Source organism: Myotis lucifugus, unplaced genomic scaffold (assembly GCF_000147115.1).
Source record: "Myotis lucifugus unplaced genomic scaffold, Myoluc2.0 scaffold_0, whole genome shotgun sequence".
NCBI classification, from domain to species: Eukaryota; Metazoa; Chordata; class Mammalia; order Chiroptera; family Vespertilionidae; genus Myotis; species Myotis lucifugus.
Window position 1 is genome coordinate 54,274,695 of NW_005871048.1, and position 16,129 is coordinate 54,290,823.

Here is a 16,129-nt window from a genome sequence, read left to right on the forward strand (position 1 = left end):
GGCCCATGATTTCTTAAGTAAATTTATATAATTCCTTTTGCCAATAAAAAGTGGAAATTTGGTCATCTTAAGAAAGGATTTTATTAATGCAGTAAAAATACACTATTTTTTAAAAGTTGCTTATAATAATATTCAAAGTATGTTTTCTTTTAATTGAGTTAAACTAGCAGACTGTCTAATCACATATTTATTTCTGTAAGCTGCTGGTTCTTGCCAGGTATATGTCATTATTTTAAAATTAAGTCATAATTTTGTCAATTTTTTTTTCTTGACAGATTTAGAACATTGTATATTGGGTACATTTATAAGTGTTCCCATATTTACAAATTAGCAGGAATGGATGACTTTTCCATTGTAGCTTTTTCTTCAGCCATTATGTCATAATCGCTTAATTTAGACAAAGTAAGTCATGCCACATTGGTAATTGAGCAAAGATAAATCACAATTTTGTCAGGTTGTTTTCCCTCCACGTAATTAGAATTGTGCACTCTTAAGGAGTTGTTGAAATTTACAAATGCGATCTACTTTGAACTGAATTTTAGGGGGGGGGATCTTAACTGAGATTAATGCAGAAAATATTTACTTGCATTTTCTATTTTTGTTATTATTGTTTGTGTAAGTCATTTAAGTTTCAGAAAATTGGGACAATTTTTGAGAAATGTCCTGTACCCAAATTGTAACACATAGATTGTAAATAACTTATTAAATCATTGAAAATATACCTGTCAACAAGAAAGAGCACACATGTTGTCCATTGCAAGAGTTCGTGTTGTACCGTATGAACCTACCATATGAACGTACACATGAATGTCTTTATTGCAAGAGTTTGTGTTGTACCTTAACCAAGAAATGTAAACTTCTCTTGGACAAATAGATGGTGATGATGTTTTCATAAATCATGTTTCCATGAATGATCTTGATCACACTATTTGGATAGTATGATTACCATAGCTTTGTGTTGGTTAGAACACTGCATAACCATTCTCTTAATATCCAGGAAGGAAGGATTAAATAATAAATGAATGACACTGGAAATATTTGGAACATTGATTAGGAATAGTCAAACCCCTTGAAAAGTTTAAAGATTTGCTAGAAATTCAGCCTTTTCTTGGACTCATTTGGATAGTGTGATAAATTGGTCAAGTCCGTTTTCCAGACTCCTGCAGGAATTTTATCAAAGCAACAGCAACACATGCTTGAGTACTTTGTTTAACTTCGGTGTATTATTTATTCCTCTGAAGACACATTTCAAAGGGAAAAGTATGTGTTGCAGATGCAGTGGCTCTAATTACAAAAATACACAGATGTCATACAAAATTTACCTTCGGGCCCAGGATATAAGTTCAGGATTTGAAGCCCAGGAGATTGCTGAGTTAAGACCCATTGTTCTGCAGCGAACAAACATGACAAGCTCTGCAAACAAGAGGCATGATAGCATTGAATGGTGCTTTCCTCCTGTTTTGCTGATATAGTTCATCCGGGCCCAACTGTGCAAAACAGACTGGAATTCAGTCTTATTTTAGTTCACTTCTAGGGCTAGTTTTGACATACAATTGTCAAATTAGATCTGTATAATAAAAGAAACACATTTATTTATCAAATTACAGTGAAGTTTAATTGCTTGTAAATAAGAAAGTTATGAGGAGGAAAGTGATTTATTGGAGTAAAATATATTTAGGATCATATATGTTAATATTAAAATGGTGTTGTTAGATCATACTTATAAAAATTCATTGAAAAATCAAGATTAGAAGTTTTCCATTTACTCCCTTAAAAGTAATCTTTTCCCCTCAGAACTGGATGTGAGAATTTAGCTTTCCTTTAGCCCAAAACACATTATTACATAGCAAAGAAGAAGAGAATAAAGAGATTAGGAGGGGGAAAGCTACTCAGGAGAGGCCAGAAGCCTCTCCACTCTGAATTTTAAGTGCTGCTTCTGATGTCGTTTTCTTCTTTTTCATTAATAAAGGATATTAAGGAAGTAACACAAGCATAATAACTGTTCACACAGCTTCTTTCACAAGATATTCTTAGTGGCTTGCATTTTCTGGACTTTGTATCTGATAGTGGAATAGAACTAATACAGATGGTGGAGAAACAAATTCTTTGGAAGTGGATGCAAAGAGCAATATGGTATAATCTTGGATACAATGCTTCCATTGTGTTTGATGCATTCATTCATCTGCAGATGCATTCATTTGCAAATTACTCGGTGCTCCTATCTCTTTTCAAACTAAGAATATGTCATTACAGGAAGGCCAGCACATCCATGACCCACGGGATTCTTAAAAAGGCTGACCTCCTTCTGGTTTTCTCTACCCCCTTCTATTTCCTTTGAGAGTCTGGAAGAGCTCAGTGTAGAAAGCTTGGGCTCATGTGGATTATGAGCTACATAGTTCCTCAGCTACAGATGCCTGTACATTTTTCCTATAAATACTTCATTGCACATCTATTTGGAGATACATTTATGATAGTGAGGTTAACCATACGTTGTTGGAACAATCTTGGAAGACAGAAATAATTGTGTTGGTTAAGTTTATTTTGTTATAATGGATGTGCAATGAGCAGAGAGAAGACATACTTAAATGGATACCTACTTGATATATATATTTAGCATGGAGAAGATATCTTACATATTCTCATATAGGGTCAAAGTTATCTATAATGCTTGGGAGAATAAAAGGAAGAGAGAGCAATGAGATTATAATAGAGGAACAAAAAAACCACAAAAAGAAATATTGGCAAGGTAGAATAAAATTCTCCAATAATCAAGAATCAGTGCTTGGTGTTTACCAGTTCACGAAGTTTCAGTTTAGGTTGATCAAGATGAATCTGTTGCATGCTATGTGCCAGTGCTGGATCCTGAGGCTTAGAGATGAAACAGCCTCCACCTGCAAGGAGCTCACAGTTGACAAAGGAATCTGGACAGAGTGAAGTCTGGTTGTGCAGGAAACCTGTCCTTAATAATGAAATCCCTGAGCTGAAACTTGGAGAATGATGAGGTATCAACTACCACTAAGTGCTTAAGGGGAAAAGGGCAAAGACATGTCTATACAGGGGACTCAGAAAAAGTGAGTGTGCAAGATGAACAAGTAGTTTCAACATGGCTGTATGATCTCCAGTCCAGTGACCTAGCCCCCCTATTACACTCTCTCTTTAAATTCAGTGAAGGCTTATCTATACATTAATTTAAGTGCATAATTGATGTGGCTTTGACCTTTTAATGTTTTGATGCTATTCAAGTTATTATTCATGATAGAAATAATCAAAATAACTTGTGTTCCTTTCCCACCTGCTATTTGATTTTTGACATCCATCCTGACAAAGGTATTAGAATGTATCAATACAAATAGTTTGTGAGGAACTATGAAAACTAACATTGGTCATGGGAAACTATTACTGTTGGCACAAAATTAAAATCTTCATTTTGCTTTCTTTTTGGACATTAGAGAGTGTATCTGTACTTCAAAATGTAATGTATAATAATTCTCATGATATTCTGTGGGAAAATATGGAAATGTCAGGGAGGAAGCTAGATGGATAAGTAATTGTTTGCAAAGGTCATTAGTGGCTCAATTATTGTCACTCTGAAAGGAAGTGTCTAGATTCTTGCCTCTTGACTCTGTCATCATTCCTGGCTCATCAACATTGAATTGAAAGGTTAAGAATATTGTTGCCAATGCGTCAGTGTCATAATACGATTTTTTCTTTCCTTTCTCTCTCTACAAATAATGATAAAAATGGAGAGCATCTATTATACTAGTATAGTTGGCATTGACATACATTTTCTTTCATCTTCACCCTGTCTCTACCATATAGGCAGCCATATTCTATTCCAGTCTTATACATGATAGTAAAATAGCCCACATGAAAAGTTACATGGCCTATAATGTGGAATGAATAATCCAGAGATGGCACTCTCGCTCCCAAACCTATGGTTTGTCCACTGTTTTTAACTACCAGTGCATACTTCCTTTGAATAGATATGCTATGAAAAGTATTTGCACATTTTAATCTTACTGCTATATCAAGTTTGTTTCCCTTATGAAAGGAAGCATCTCCATTGTCTAAAGAGGGACTAAATATCCTCCATCACACTGACTAGAAAATACCTTTTTTATAAGTTGATTGCTTTTCATCTAATGAAAAGAACATAAATATCATTATTATTTACTTTACTTTTTAAAGTAAATTGTTAAACATTTGGAAAACTTAGATTTACATTAAAGTTGTGGACATAGTGCAGAGGGTTCACGTACCTTTCATCCCATCCCTATGATGTTATCATCTCCTATGGTGCATTTTTATTAAAACGAAGTAAAGCTAATGCCATTGCTATTAACTATACTATAAATTTTACTTGGATTTCACTGGTTTCCCCACAGATGTCCTTTTTCTGTTGCAGGATCCAATCCAAGATTCCCACAGTGTTTAGTGTTCATGTATCCTTAGTCTCTTCTGGTCTGCAATGGTTTCTAAGTTTTTTTTTCTGTTTTTCCATGCCTATGATCTGTTTTTGTAAGCTTTGCTTAGCACAGCTTGGAAGAGAAGTGATCAAGTATTTTATAGAACGCTCCTCACTTTGATTCAGAAGAGGTATTTCCCATGATTGGCTTAGGGTTATGGTTGCTGTGAAGAATACCAGAGATGTGAAGTGCCTTTTCTTTTTTTAAAAAATATATTTTTATTGATTTTAGAGAGGAAGGAACAGGAAGAGAGAGAAAAACATCAATGAAGAGAGAGAATCATGGATCGGCTGCCTCCTGCAAGTCCCCCACTGGGGATTGAGCCCACAACCCGGGCAAGTGCCCTTGATTGGAATCGAACCTGGGACCTTTCAGTTCGCAGGCTGATGCTCTATCCACTGAGCCAAATCGGCTAGGGCTGAAGTGTCTTTTCTTATTACATTTTATCAGGGTGCATGATATTATCTTAGATTCTTGGATGGGTCTCTGTAACAAAAGCTAGATTAAGATTAACAAGGAAAAAGCATTCACATTTATTGAATATATGTTTACCTGACTGGAGAGCCTTCATAAGGAAATGAGGATCTGAAGAAAGGTTAAATCCAAGTGTTTTTATGCTAGTTCTGATGAAGAATGGAAAGTTGTGGGCAAATGTGAAAGGGCAAACAGTATGAGCTAAATTTGGTAAATTAGGGGAATTTAGTGAGGCCTGTTCATTTAGATTCCTCTTGGTGTCCCTCCGTCTTCAGAGAAAAAGATGTTCCTTTTGTTCTGAGTATAGAGAGGATACCTTTCACATCAGGGTTTTATGACCTGCCTCAGGGGTTGATCAAGGAATCCTTCCTGTACCTGTCATTTCTCAAATTTCTTCAGCCTAATTCAGCTTAAGATAACCAGCATGCATGCTAAAGCACCATATTTTGAGGTAAGGATGTCAGTCCTGTCAACATCAGCATGACCTAGCACTAGTGATATTAACATTAATGGCTTGGTTAACATTATGTTTGCCAAGTTTCTTCACTGAAAAGTTAGTTTGTTACAGGTTGAATTGTGTCTTCTAAAAAAGATATTTTCCTCCTAATTCCCAGTACCTGTAAATGGGACTTTATTTGAAAATAGATTTAATCAAGTTAAGATGGGGTCATTAGGATGGGCCCTAATTCAATTTGACAAGTATCCTTAAAGAGAGGAAAACATCATGTGAAACATGAGTAAAAACACAGAGACACACAAGGAGAATGGCCTGTGACAACTGAGGCAGAAATTGGAGTGGAGCATCTGCCAAGGATTGATTGACAGCTGCCTCAGAGTCTAGGAAGAGGCAAAGAAGGATTCTTCCCTGCAAATTTCAGAGAGAGCAAGGCTTCACCGACACCTCAGTTTCAGAGTTCCAGACTCCAGAATTGTGAGAGACCAAATCTCTGTTTAAACCATTCGTTTTTTTGGTATTTTGTTATTACAGTCCTCGAAACTAATACACTATTCATTTTCCATTTTCTGTCCTTTGTAAGCAAGCTACTAAATCCAGGTCACACTGCGAGGTATTTTATTTGCTTTTACACATACATTTTGAAAACTTTGGACAGAGTTGCCACTATGTCTTTATCCTAGTTAATCTTTGGCTGATGACATGGGCAATGGAAACACTGGAAGGCAGCCACTGACGATGGAGCTGTGTTTAAGCTCATCAAATAATTCTCTTCAAGGGCAAAAATGGAATTCTACTCATTTGATTCCCTCAAATAACACTATCCTATATAATAAAAGCCCCGTGACTGAACTGCAGAAGGACCAGAACTGGTCGACCAGTCGCTACGATGTGTACTGACCACTAGGGGGAAGATGCTCAACATTGGAGCTGCCCTTCGGTGTTCAGTGAGCTACCACAGTGGGAGTGCCGCTGGGCTGACTGGGATGAGCAGCTGCTGCTGCTGCAAACCCCCCTGTGCTGAGCAGCAGGAACCCTGGCTGCAATTGTTGCCTCCTTGCCGCAGGCTCCTCCTCCTTGCTTCCTGCTGCCTCCTCTAGATGCCTGAAGGCTGTGCAGCACTGCCACCAGGCTCACAGAGCTGAGTCCAGAGGCTGGGAGGTGGGTTCATGGCCGCTGCCTCTCAGTGCTATTCTCCCTAGGCCGGGCGAAGATGTGCACCAGGAGCAGCTGCTCAGAGGGTGGGTTCACAGCCGTTCGGCTCACCTGGATCAGCAGTGCTCCCACAGCAGGCCGATTCCCGCAGGCTATGCCTCCCACCAGTGCATGAATCCCGTGCACTGGGCCTCTAGTTATATTATAATGCAGAGAGTCATGACTGGTTTTTGTAACCTTTGCTTAGCATAGTATTGAATGAATGAATGTAATAAGAATGCAGTTCTTAACTCAGGCCTTTTATATGGAATTCTCAGAAAAAAGTTTACATATAACATTTTTTGGGCAGTGTAGTTAAGTCACTTGAACCATTTATAAGAGTTTAAACTATAATTCCAATTCTTTTCTCTAACAAAAGGAAAGAAGAAATATTAGATTAAATCTATTTATGTATAAAACCTCCAAAATAAGCTGTGATTTCAACTGTGTTTCCCAATGTAAATTGTGGTTTTAACTGTGTTTGGAAGCTAATACATTTTATTTTTTTCTTCCCAGTTCTTTCTTCCTTCCTTTCTTTCTTGTTTTCTTTTATTTACGAGAGAGGTCACTTTCTGTGGAACGAAGTGTATACATATTTGCTTTAAGAACACATTCAGTCTGGCTATAAGTAAAAAAATATAACATGTAGATGTTCATTTTTTGCTACCATGTTTGCAGCAATAACACCTATATTTTGAGACTCTTGAGCATTTCATTAAATTTACCTTAAAACTTAATTATGTAAAACCAGTGCATTGGAGCTAGTGAAATCATCATGGGTTTGAAAGACGATCCCTCAGGAGTTGAACACCCAGAGGAGCTGGGAGGTTGCATTACCAATGACCAAAATATGCTTAATGCAAGCCCATTTTTCTTCCTGCATGATGCAGCATTTATTGGAAATAATCCAAATCCATATGTATGCTCTAAATTGTCCATTTAGTGTAGCAAAAAAGAAGTGTTTCCTGTTACATTACATAATATTGGTCATCAATTACTTTTACAAAGTGTGCTGTTGGAGGTTTTAAGTAAGCATGCAAATAGAAACTACAGTAACCCATACTTTTATCATATATTAAAAAAATTAGAGGATAGCTTTTGATACACACAGTATGTGTATATTGGTCTTCCTACATAAATATATACATGATTAAAACAATTTTTTGAATCTATACTAATAAAAGGATAATATACTAATTAGACCGGACATCTTCTGGACAAAGCCATGTGTGTGGGGCTGAGGCAGAGGCAGTTAGGGGTCATCAGGCTGGCAGGGGAGTGCAGTTAGGGGTGATGAGGCCGGCAGGGGAGAACAGTTAGGGGGATCAGGCCGACAGGGGAGAGCAGTTAGGGTGATCAGGTTGGCAGGAGAAAGCAGTTAGGGTGATCAGGCAGGTAGGCAGAGGTGGTTAGGGGTGATCAGGCAGGCAGGGGAGCAGTTAGGGGCATCAAGCAGGCAGGCAGAGTGGTTAGAGGCAATCAGGCAGGCGGGCAGGTGAGCAGTTAGGAGCCAGAAGTCCCAGATTTCAAGAGGGATGTCTGATTTCTGGTTTACCAGCAGTCAGACATTCCCTGAGGGGTCCTGGATTGGAGAGGGTGCAGGCTGGGCTGAGGGACACCCCCCTTCCACCTCCCATGCAAGAATTTTATGCACCGGGCCTCTACTATGGTATATAATGACCTTACTCTTACTATACATCTCTACCAGTTTAACCACTTTTATGAGTTAACTCATAAAAACATCTCGTCAACTTAATCTCCAAATCATGCTAGTAAATTTGTTTAGAGATAGTTTTAGAGAAGGGGGACATTTGGGAGAGTGAGGCCCAGAAACTATGATGATAATGCTCTAAGATATCAGAGACAGAGACTTTGTTTTTCCTTGTTATTTAAGACTATAGGCCCAGTGCACGAATATGTGCACCAGTGGGGTCCCTCCACCTGGCCTGTGGGATTGAGCTAAAACCAGCTCTCCGACATCCCCAAGGGGTCTTGGATTGCAAGAGGGCACTGGCCAGGCTGAGGGACCCCACTGAAGCATGATCGGGGCCGGGGAGGGATGTGGGAGGTTGGCCAGCCAGGGAGGGATCACGGGAGGACTCTAGGGTATGTCTGTCTCTTCTTGCTCAGTCCCAATCGGCCAGACCCCAGCAGCAAGCTAACCTACTGGTTGGAGTGTCTGTCCCCTGGTGGTCAGTGCATGTCATAGCGAGTGGTTGAGCGGCCTTAGCATATTACACTTTGATTGGTTGAACAACCAACCAGTTGACCGGACACTTAGCATATTAGTCTTTTATTATATAGGATATTTGTAATTCCTTACTATTGTCCAATTATCACATTCTCAGGAGGCTTATTGAAGTGAACAAGTATAATATCATCTGTGTTTGCTAAGTATGTGTCCATTTTGTTACACAGTAATTATCGGCAATCATTGATTACTAAGTGCAGCTTTAACAGTCAATCATGTAAGCCAGACTTGGAGACATGAGAGGATATGTAAGAATCAAACAGAGAATGATGTCATGGATCTTTAGGTTACACTGCCTCCATGTTTCTTTTTACATGTGGTTTCAATTAGATTAATTGTGCAGGGAGAATTCTAAGAATTCAGTCAGATCCGGTCATGTGCTGGATATCACATGAAGGTAGGTTGACAACAAGGAAAAATATACTCTTTAAGTTTTTTACATTTCCTTAAGGAAGAAATGATGTTACATTTTGATGAAAGAAGATAAATCATCTAGCAGAACTGAATCCTCCTTCCCATCCCAAACCCCTAAATATATAGATAATATGTATAGATTTCTGAAATCCCTTATTTTAAAAAGTGTTTTTTTTCTTTAGCAGTTGGCTTCATTTGTTTAAGATTTCCATCCAAAGGAATAAATTTTCAAAAACTGCCAGGTATCCAACCATCGTCCTCCTGCATCATATATTATAAAAGTCTGACTACAGCAAGTTTGGACAGATTATTTCAAAACATGACATATAAATACATAATGTGTAGGATTCATGAAAAATGGGAAAAATAAAGCAAGAAATATTCTTCAAATTGGCCAAATTAAATTCCAAATATTTTTAAATATGTGAGGTTTTCTAGGGAAGAAATTGTGTTACCTGCCTGAAATGACAATTTCCTGAATGCTGCTTTGGAACATGCCAGATACTTGCTTAGATTAAAATGGAATTTATTATGTAAATTCCATTTGACACTATATATATTTGTATGTATGTATATATTAACATATAATGTCTTATATTTTACATTTTATTATTTTTTAAAATATATTTTTATTTATTTCAGAGAGGAAAGGAGAGAGAGATAGAAACATCAATGATGAGATAGAAACATCAATCATTGATTGGCTGCCTCCTGCATGCCCCACACTGGGGATTGTGACAGCAACCCGGGCTTGTGCCCTACTGGGAATCGAACCATGACCTCCTAGTTCATAGGTCCTTGCTCAACCACTGAGCCATGCCAGCTGGGCTAAGTTCTTATATTTTTAAAGAGAGACCAGATTACTTAAATTTCTCCTTGGGCCATTTTATTAAGAGTTCAACTTGATAAATAGTTGAAGACATCCATTTTAAATCCCTTGCTTCCCTGACCCCAGTCCTCTGCTAACCAGAGAGCCTTCAGCCAGTCAAGCTATAGTTTTTAGAACTCACCAAATCCTTATGACTATATTTTCAAATATTTATCAATTCCCTCCTGTTTCAGTAACAAATTATGCCCAAACCCAGCAGGCTAAAATAACAACGGTGGGAGAGCTAATCTTTGCTTCATGATGTCTGGGCCTCAGCTGGGAAGACTTCAAGATGGGGTTTGGGATCATCACCAGGCATCTTTACTCACATGTCTGGCAGTTGATGGTGTGTGATTGGCTGGGACCTCAGCTGGGCTGTCAGCTAGTACTTACAGGTGACTTTTCCATGTGCTTCACCATTTGGTGAGGGTTTGGGCTTCCTCACAGGATGTCAGATGGGCTCTAAAAACAAGTATCCTAAGTGGGTCAGATGGAAACTGCATCACATTTTATGACCTAACCTCAGAGGTCCAAAGTGTCACTTCTCTGTAATTACAAGGGGAGGAAACACTGACCCACCTCTTGATGGAAGGAGTCTCCGAGTCGCGCAGGGACTTCAGGCTGTGGGATGAGAGTTGTGGCAGTCACTTTTGGTCGTACATTCTGCCACATTTTCATTCTCCTCCTTATCTGCAATGACTGTTTTAGGTCTGTGTCTCAAAATCTTTTGCTGGGACTTTAAAGCCAATGGTCTGCTATCTGGTCTCCTTGCCTTCACACTAATGCTCTTCAAAGCCACCCTCCACAGATCTGGAAGGTGATCTTTCTAAAATGGAAACCTGTCCATAATTCCAGTGTTCCAAAGCTCTCAAGAGTCCTTAGAGAAGAAAGGCCTTCAGTCTGGCATGCAAGCTTTTCATGATCTGTTTGTTGCACTGTGCAACCCATTTACATGGCACTCTCCAACAAAGTAAGCTTCTTACAGTTTTCACATGCCTTTACCATGGTGTCCCCCTCAATTGTATTCACGATGATCTACATCGTCCTCTACCTAATGCATTCCAATTTTCTACAAATAGGGTCAGGCATTACCTCCTCCACCGTTTGCAATCTGGTTTCAACTTCTATATTGTAATTCTCATATCTATCCAATTTGCCTCAATTTCCCATCTATTAAAAGGAAATATATTAACTAGTGTCACCCCAATACATTTAATAAGAAAAGGAAAAAAAGGAAATACAGTCCTTAACTCATAAGCTCTTATAAAAATTAAATTCATTTAAGACATGTAAATTTCTTACAATGCCCAGCATATGGGCACTTCTCAACAGATATTGGGTATTATTATGATGATTATAAGCCATTTGCATCTTATATTTCTGGCAAACGAATAATTGTGGAAAATGTTTTGCCTCAGTGTTTTTGCCTTTGTTCTTTTCTGCATGGAATTCTCTACCGCTACCGCTGTCTGGACTCATTTTCCCTATATCCAAATTCTATTTTAAATTCCACAAATTCTCAGGGAAGTCATCTGCAATGTGCAGGGCGGGGCTATAGGGTTAAGCCTCCGACTGACCTGTTGGCAAAGGCACAAACAAGTCCCAGCTTAGAGGGCACAGTCCTCTTAGCATAATTAGGCTTGACCCTATGATGCTCCCTAGATCCTTCCTAGGTAGCTAATGGGCTGTGGGAGGTGCAGCAAGTGCTGCCAAAACAAGTGAAACTCACAAGAACATTGTAACTATGGTGACCACCACCTTGTTTACCTCTGACTATAAAATAAAGGCTCAGCTTGCCTCTGGATCTCTCTCTGTGGCCTAGGGCAGGCACAGGAAGATCCACCTAGACCCAGCTTATTCTCTTGGTCTGTCTTTTCTTCATCCTTCGCCGCCCTCCCTCAGGCTTGTGGAACCCTTGGCTGAGCTGGCTCGGCACAGCAATGGACTGGATGTTTGTGTCCCCCCAAAATTTATATGTTGAAATTAATGCCCAATGTGATGGTGTGAGGTGGTGGAGCCTTTGGGAGGTGCTTAGGTCATGAGGTGCTCATTAATAAGATTAGCGCTGTTATAAAAGAGACCTTAGAGACCAAGCCTTCCCCTTCCACTATGTGATGACTCAGGGAAAAGGTGGCTACCTATGAACCAGGCAATGGATTCTCACCACACACAAAATCTCACAAGACCCTGTGCCATCATCTGGGACTTCCCAGCCTCCAGAACTGTGGGAAATGAATATTTACTGTTTATAAGCCACTCATTCTCTGATATTTTGTTTTAGCAGCTCAAACAGATGAAGTCGGCATCTTTCTTCTCCAATCTTTAAAACCCTCATAATTTTGTTTATATACCCTATTTAAATCTGCATGTGATATTTCTATATTAATTTGTTTAAATTTGTCATTTTTATGGAATCTCTGGGGATAAGTATTACATCATACATCTTTATAACTTTAATCCCTAACATTTTGCCTTGCTTGGAGTAAGCTGATATTCACTGCATTAAATTAGACAAGACAAAAGAATTCATTTATCAGAGATTTTGATATTGTTAAACCAAGACAAGAGTATATTAAATTTGAAATTTAGATTTTTAGCCAAGGGGAACATTAAAGAAATAATTGGAGGACATGGTATTTGGGCTGGGTCTTGTAGGAAAAGCTCAGTTGGCTTTGGTAAGCCTTTGTTATTCCAGAGGAAAAAAGAAAGCAGAAAAGTTGTCCAGTGAATGTAACAATGTGAACATACCTATTTGGTGGGGAAGGCCCAGGGAGTGTGGGTATGAAGGATAGAGTTTGGTGGAGATGTACTGTGGTATAAGGGGAGGAATAAGGAAGGTGGAGCCTGGTGCTAAAGTCTTGAAATATTCTGCTTTTTTCTGTAGGCGATGTAAAGCCATTAAAAAGTCTAGATGTGATCAAACTGAGTTAAGGGAAATTGCATGGGGAAAGAACCACTGAGGTGAACTGATTAGTAAAGGCATCTGATCTCAAATACTTTCTCCGTAAATGTTTAAAGAAAATCTAATTTGGATGTGGCTATATTTGCTTTTCCACTGGCAATCCTGTTTTATAAGCTTGAAGTTGCTTTTTAGGGGAAGATTTTCAGTCACTCCCAACCCAGGTGGGAATCACTCTAGTAAACGACCCTGGGGCGACAGCTCCACACACCAATTACAGTACTCGGGAGATTTCTGCACAGGGTCTGTGTCACGCTGATTTCAATTAACATACTTCTTAATTAGGAAGAAATACAGAGGTAAAGAGGGTGATACTTTTAATTCGCTGCCCCTTGTTTAGCTTTCTGTCCATTTGAGACATGAGATAACATAGATGGATGGAGAGCCAACATCATGATGAAATTCCTTGTGACAATTAAAATTGTTAGGTCAGATAAATTATATGCAATTTAAAGTTTATTCCAGACTCCACATTTGCCTTGGAGAAATTGTGAAGTTGTTCTTTAAAGGCTACTTCTGTGGACTCTAAATGTCAAACTGTTATGGACAGTGTTCTAATTAAGCCAACATCATACATAGAAATTAGGTTTCTAATTCAGTTTCCAGTAGAAAAGTCTGCAGCATAGTTACTCGCCTCAAAAACAACAGAACAACAAAACCAAATAAAGGTTGCTGCATTGTGCTAACTGAACTTGAAGACATGGTGCCCTTGGGTATATATGTAATTTACCCATTGAGAATATTATTTCAGCCAAAGGGAAGTAATACCCTACCATGCCGGCCTTCTGATCTTTCCCAAAACTAGATAACCTGACCTAAACTAAAAAGCCTATGTGATAAAGAAAAAGGAAATCATTGCTTCCTGAACTTAAACCTAACTATATTCACATAAGAAGGGAAGTGACTTGTAATTAAAATGGTAATAGAAAAGCATTTTTCCTCTCTTGCATCAACACCTTTGGTGCCTGAAGGAGGAAACAGTGACAGACTTGGAGACTGATGTTCTGTCTTTCACCATGCCTGGGTCACTTCCCTTGAATGCAGAAGCCTTCTGGCCAAAAAGATGTGAGAAGTTATGCCTTTGAGATTTATTTTCCTTCTCAATATGTTGATCAAGCAGAGTTGGAAGAATATGATGGATGGTGTAGGTGCTGGAAAGTATACTATTGGCTTGGACGAGACCAGGATGGGCTTCTGCATGGATAGAGAAGATATCAACTCTCTTTGCATGACTGTAGTTCAGAATCTTATGGAGATAAATAGCCTTTCTAATTATTGCATTGGGTGGTTAGAAGTTGGAACAGAGACAATAATTGACAAATCAAAGTTGGTGAAGACTAATTTGACAGCTTTTTCAGGAGTCTGGGAATACAGATATAGAAGTAGTAGACACCACAAAGGCCTGCTATGGAGGAACAGCCACTGTCTTCAATGCTGTGAAATAGATCGAGTCCAGCTCTTGGGATGGATGGTCTGACCTCGTAGTTGCAGGAGATATTGCTGTATATGTCACAGGAAATTCTCAACCTACAGGTGGAGTCAGCCATTGCTCTGCTCATTGGGCCAAATGCTCCTTTCATTTGTGGATGAGGACTTCATGAGACACACATACAACATGCCTATGACTTCACAAGCCTGATATGCTTTCTGAATATCCCATAGTAGAAGGGAAACTCTCCCTCTAGTGCTACCTCAGTGCATTAGACCACTGCTACTCTGTCTAACCCCAAAAGATCCGTGCCCAGTGGCAGAAAGAGGGACATGATAAAGATTTTGCTTTGAATGATTTTAGCTTCATGATCTTCCCCTCATCCTATTGTAAACTGGCTCTGAAATCTCTAGTTTAGATGATGCTGAATGACCAGCACAGAGATAAAAACAGTATCTAGAGTGGCCTAGAAGCCTTGGGGGTATTAAATTAGAAGATGCCTACTTTGATAAGAGATGTGCAAAAGGCATTTATGAAGGCTAGTTCTGAACTTTTAATCAGAAAACAGAGGCGTCTTTGCTTGTATCAAATAAAAATGGAGATATGTGCATATCCTCCATGGGTGGCTGCCTTACTTCTGTTCTAGCCCAGGACTCACCTCAGCTGGCAGGAAAGAGGGTCAGCATGTCCTCTCATGGTGCTGGTTTGGCTGCCACCTTCCACTCCCTTAAAGTTATACAAGATGCCACACCAGGGCCTGCTCTTGAGAAAATAATAGCAATTCTTTGTGCTCTTAAATCAAGCTTGACTCAAGAACTATCTTTGCTGAAAGCATGAAGGTGGAGGGGACACTTGTCACCTGGTCAACTATAGTCCCCAGAGTTCAATAGGTTTACTCTTTGGAAGACCATGGTACCTGGTTAGAGTGGATGAAAAGCACAGGAGAATTTATGCCTGGCCACCCTCTCCAAATGACGACACTTTGGATGGAGGAATACGAATGTGCATTCAAGCCCAGTAGCTGAACATGTTCCCAGTCCTTCTAGGAAAGTGCCAAGACTCCAGGGAACGGCAGCAAAACCAGAGCAGCTGTCATCAGCAATGGGGGGCATGAAGAACTTCTGTGCAGGGAAGACCCATGTGGGCCGCGTGGGGTTGGGTATGTATGGGAACGGTTAGAATGGGATGCCTAGAGACAGTACTAAAGGGTTACATGTTGCTTAAAATTTTATGTGACTGACATGGAGCCTGGAAAACTGACATGTTCTTGGGAAAGTCTCTTAGCTTCCTATTGAGTCTAGCCAATGCTTACTGTATTCCATGATGTTAATGGCTTTGCAAAACTTCCTATCCCTCTGGCCATTAGTATGCTTGAAGCTTAGTTTTTATATGTGGTTTGATGAGTCGTGTGATTCTGACAGAAAGGAGCAGAGATGCTAGTTTTCAATTTTAATTTTTTGAATGTGTTATGCTTCCAACAAACAAGGTTACTGAAAGTACCAGTGGTTTTTGGAAAAAGTTTCTAGTTCAAGGAATGTGCTCTTACATGTGATATACACAAACCCTGTTTGAAAATAGCAAGACAAATGTGTTCTTTTCTAAACTTTGTACATTCTGATG

The 16,129-nt window shown here is 39.2% G+C and overlaps 1 pseudogene; it reads left to right on the forward strand.

Moving 5' to 3' along the window:
- Nucleotides 1-14,039: 14,039 nt before the first annotated feature.
- LOC102432147 lies at nt 14,040-15,702 on the forward strand (annotated as a pseudogene).
- The last annotated feature ends 427 nt before the right edge of the window (nt 15,703-16,129 follow it).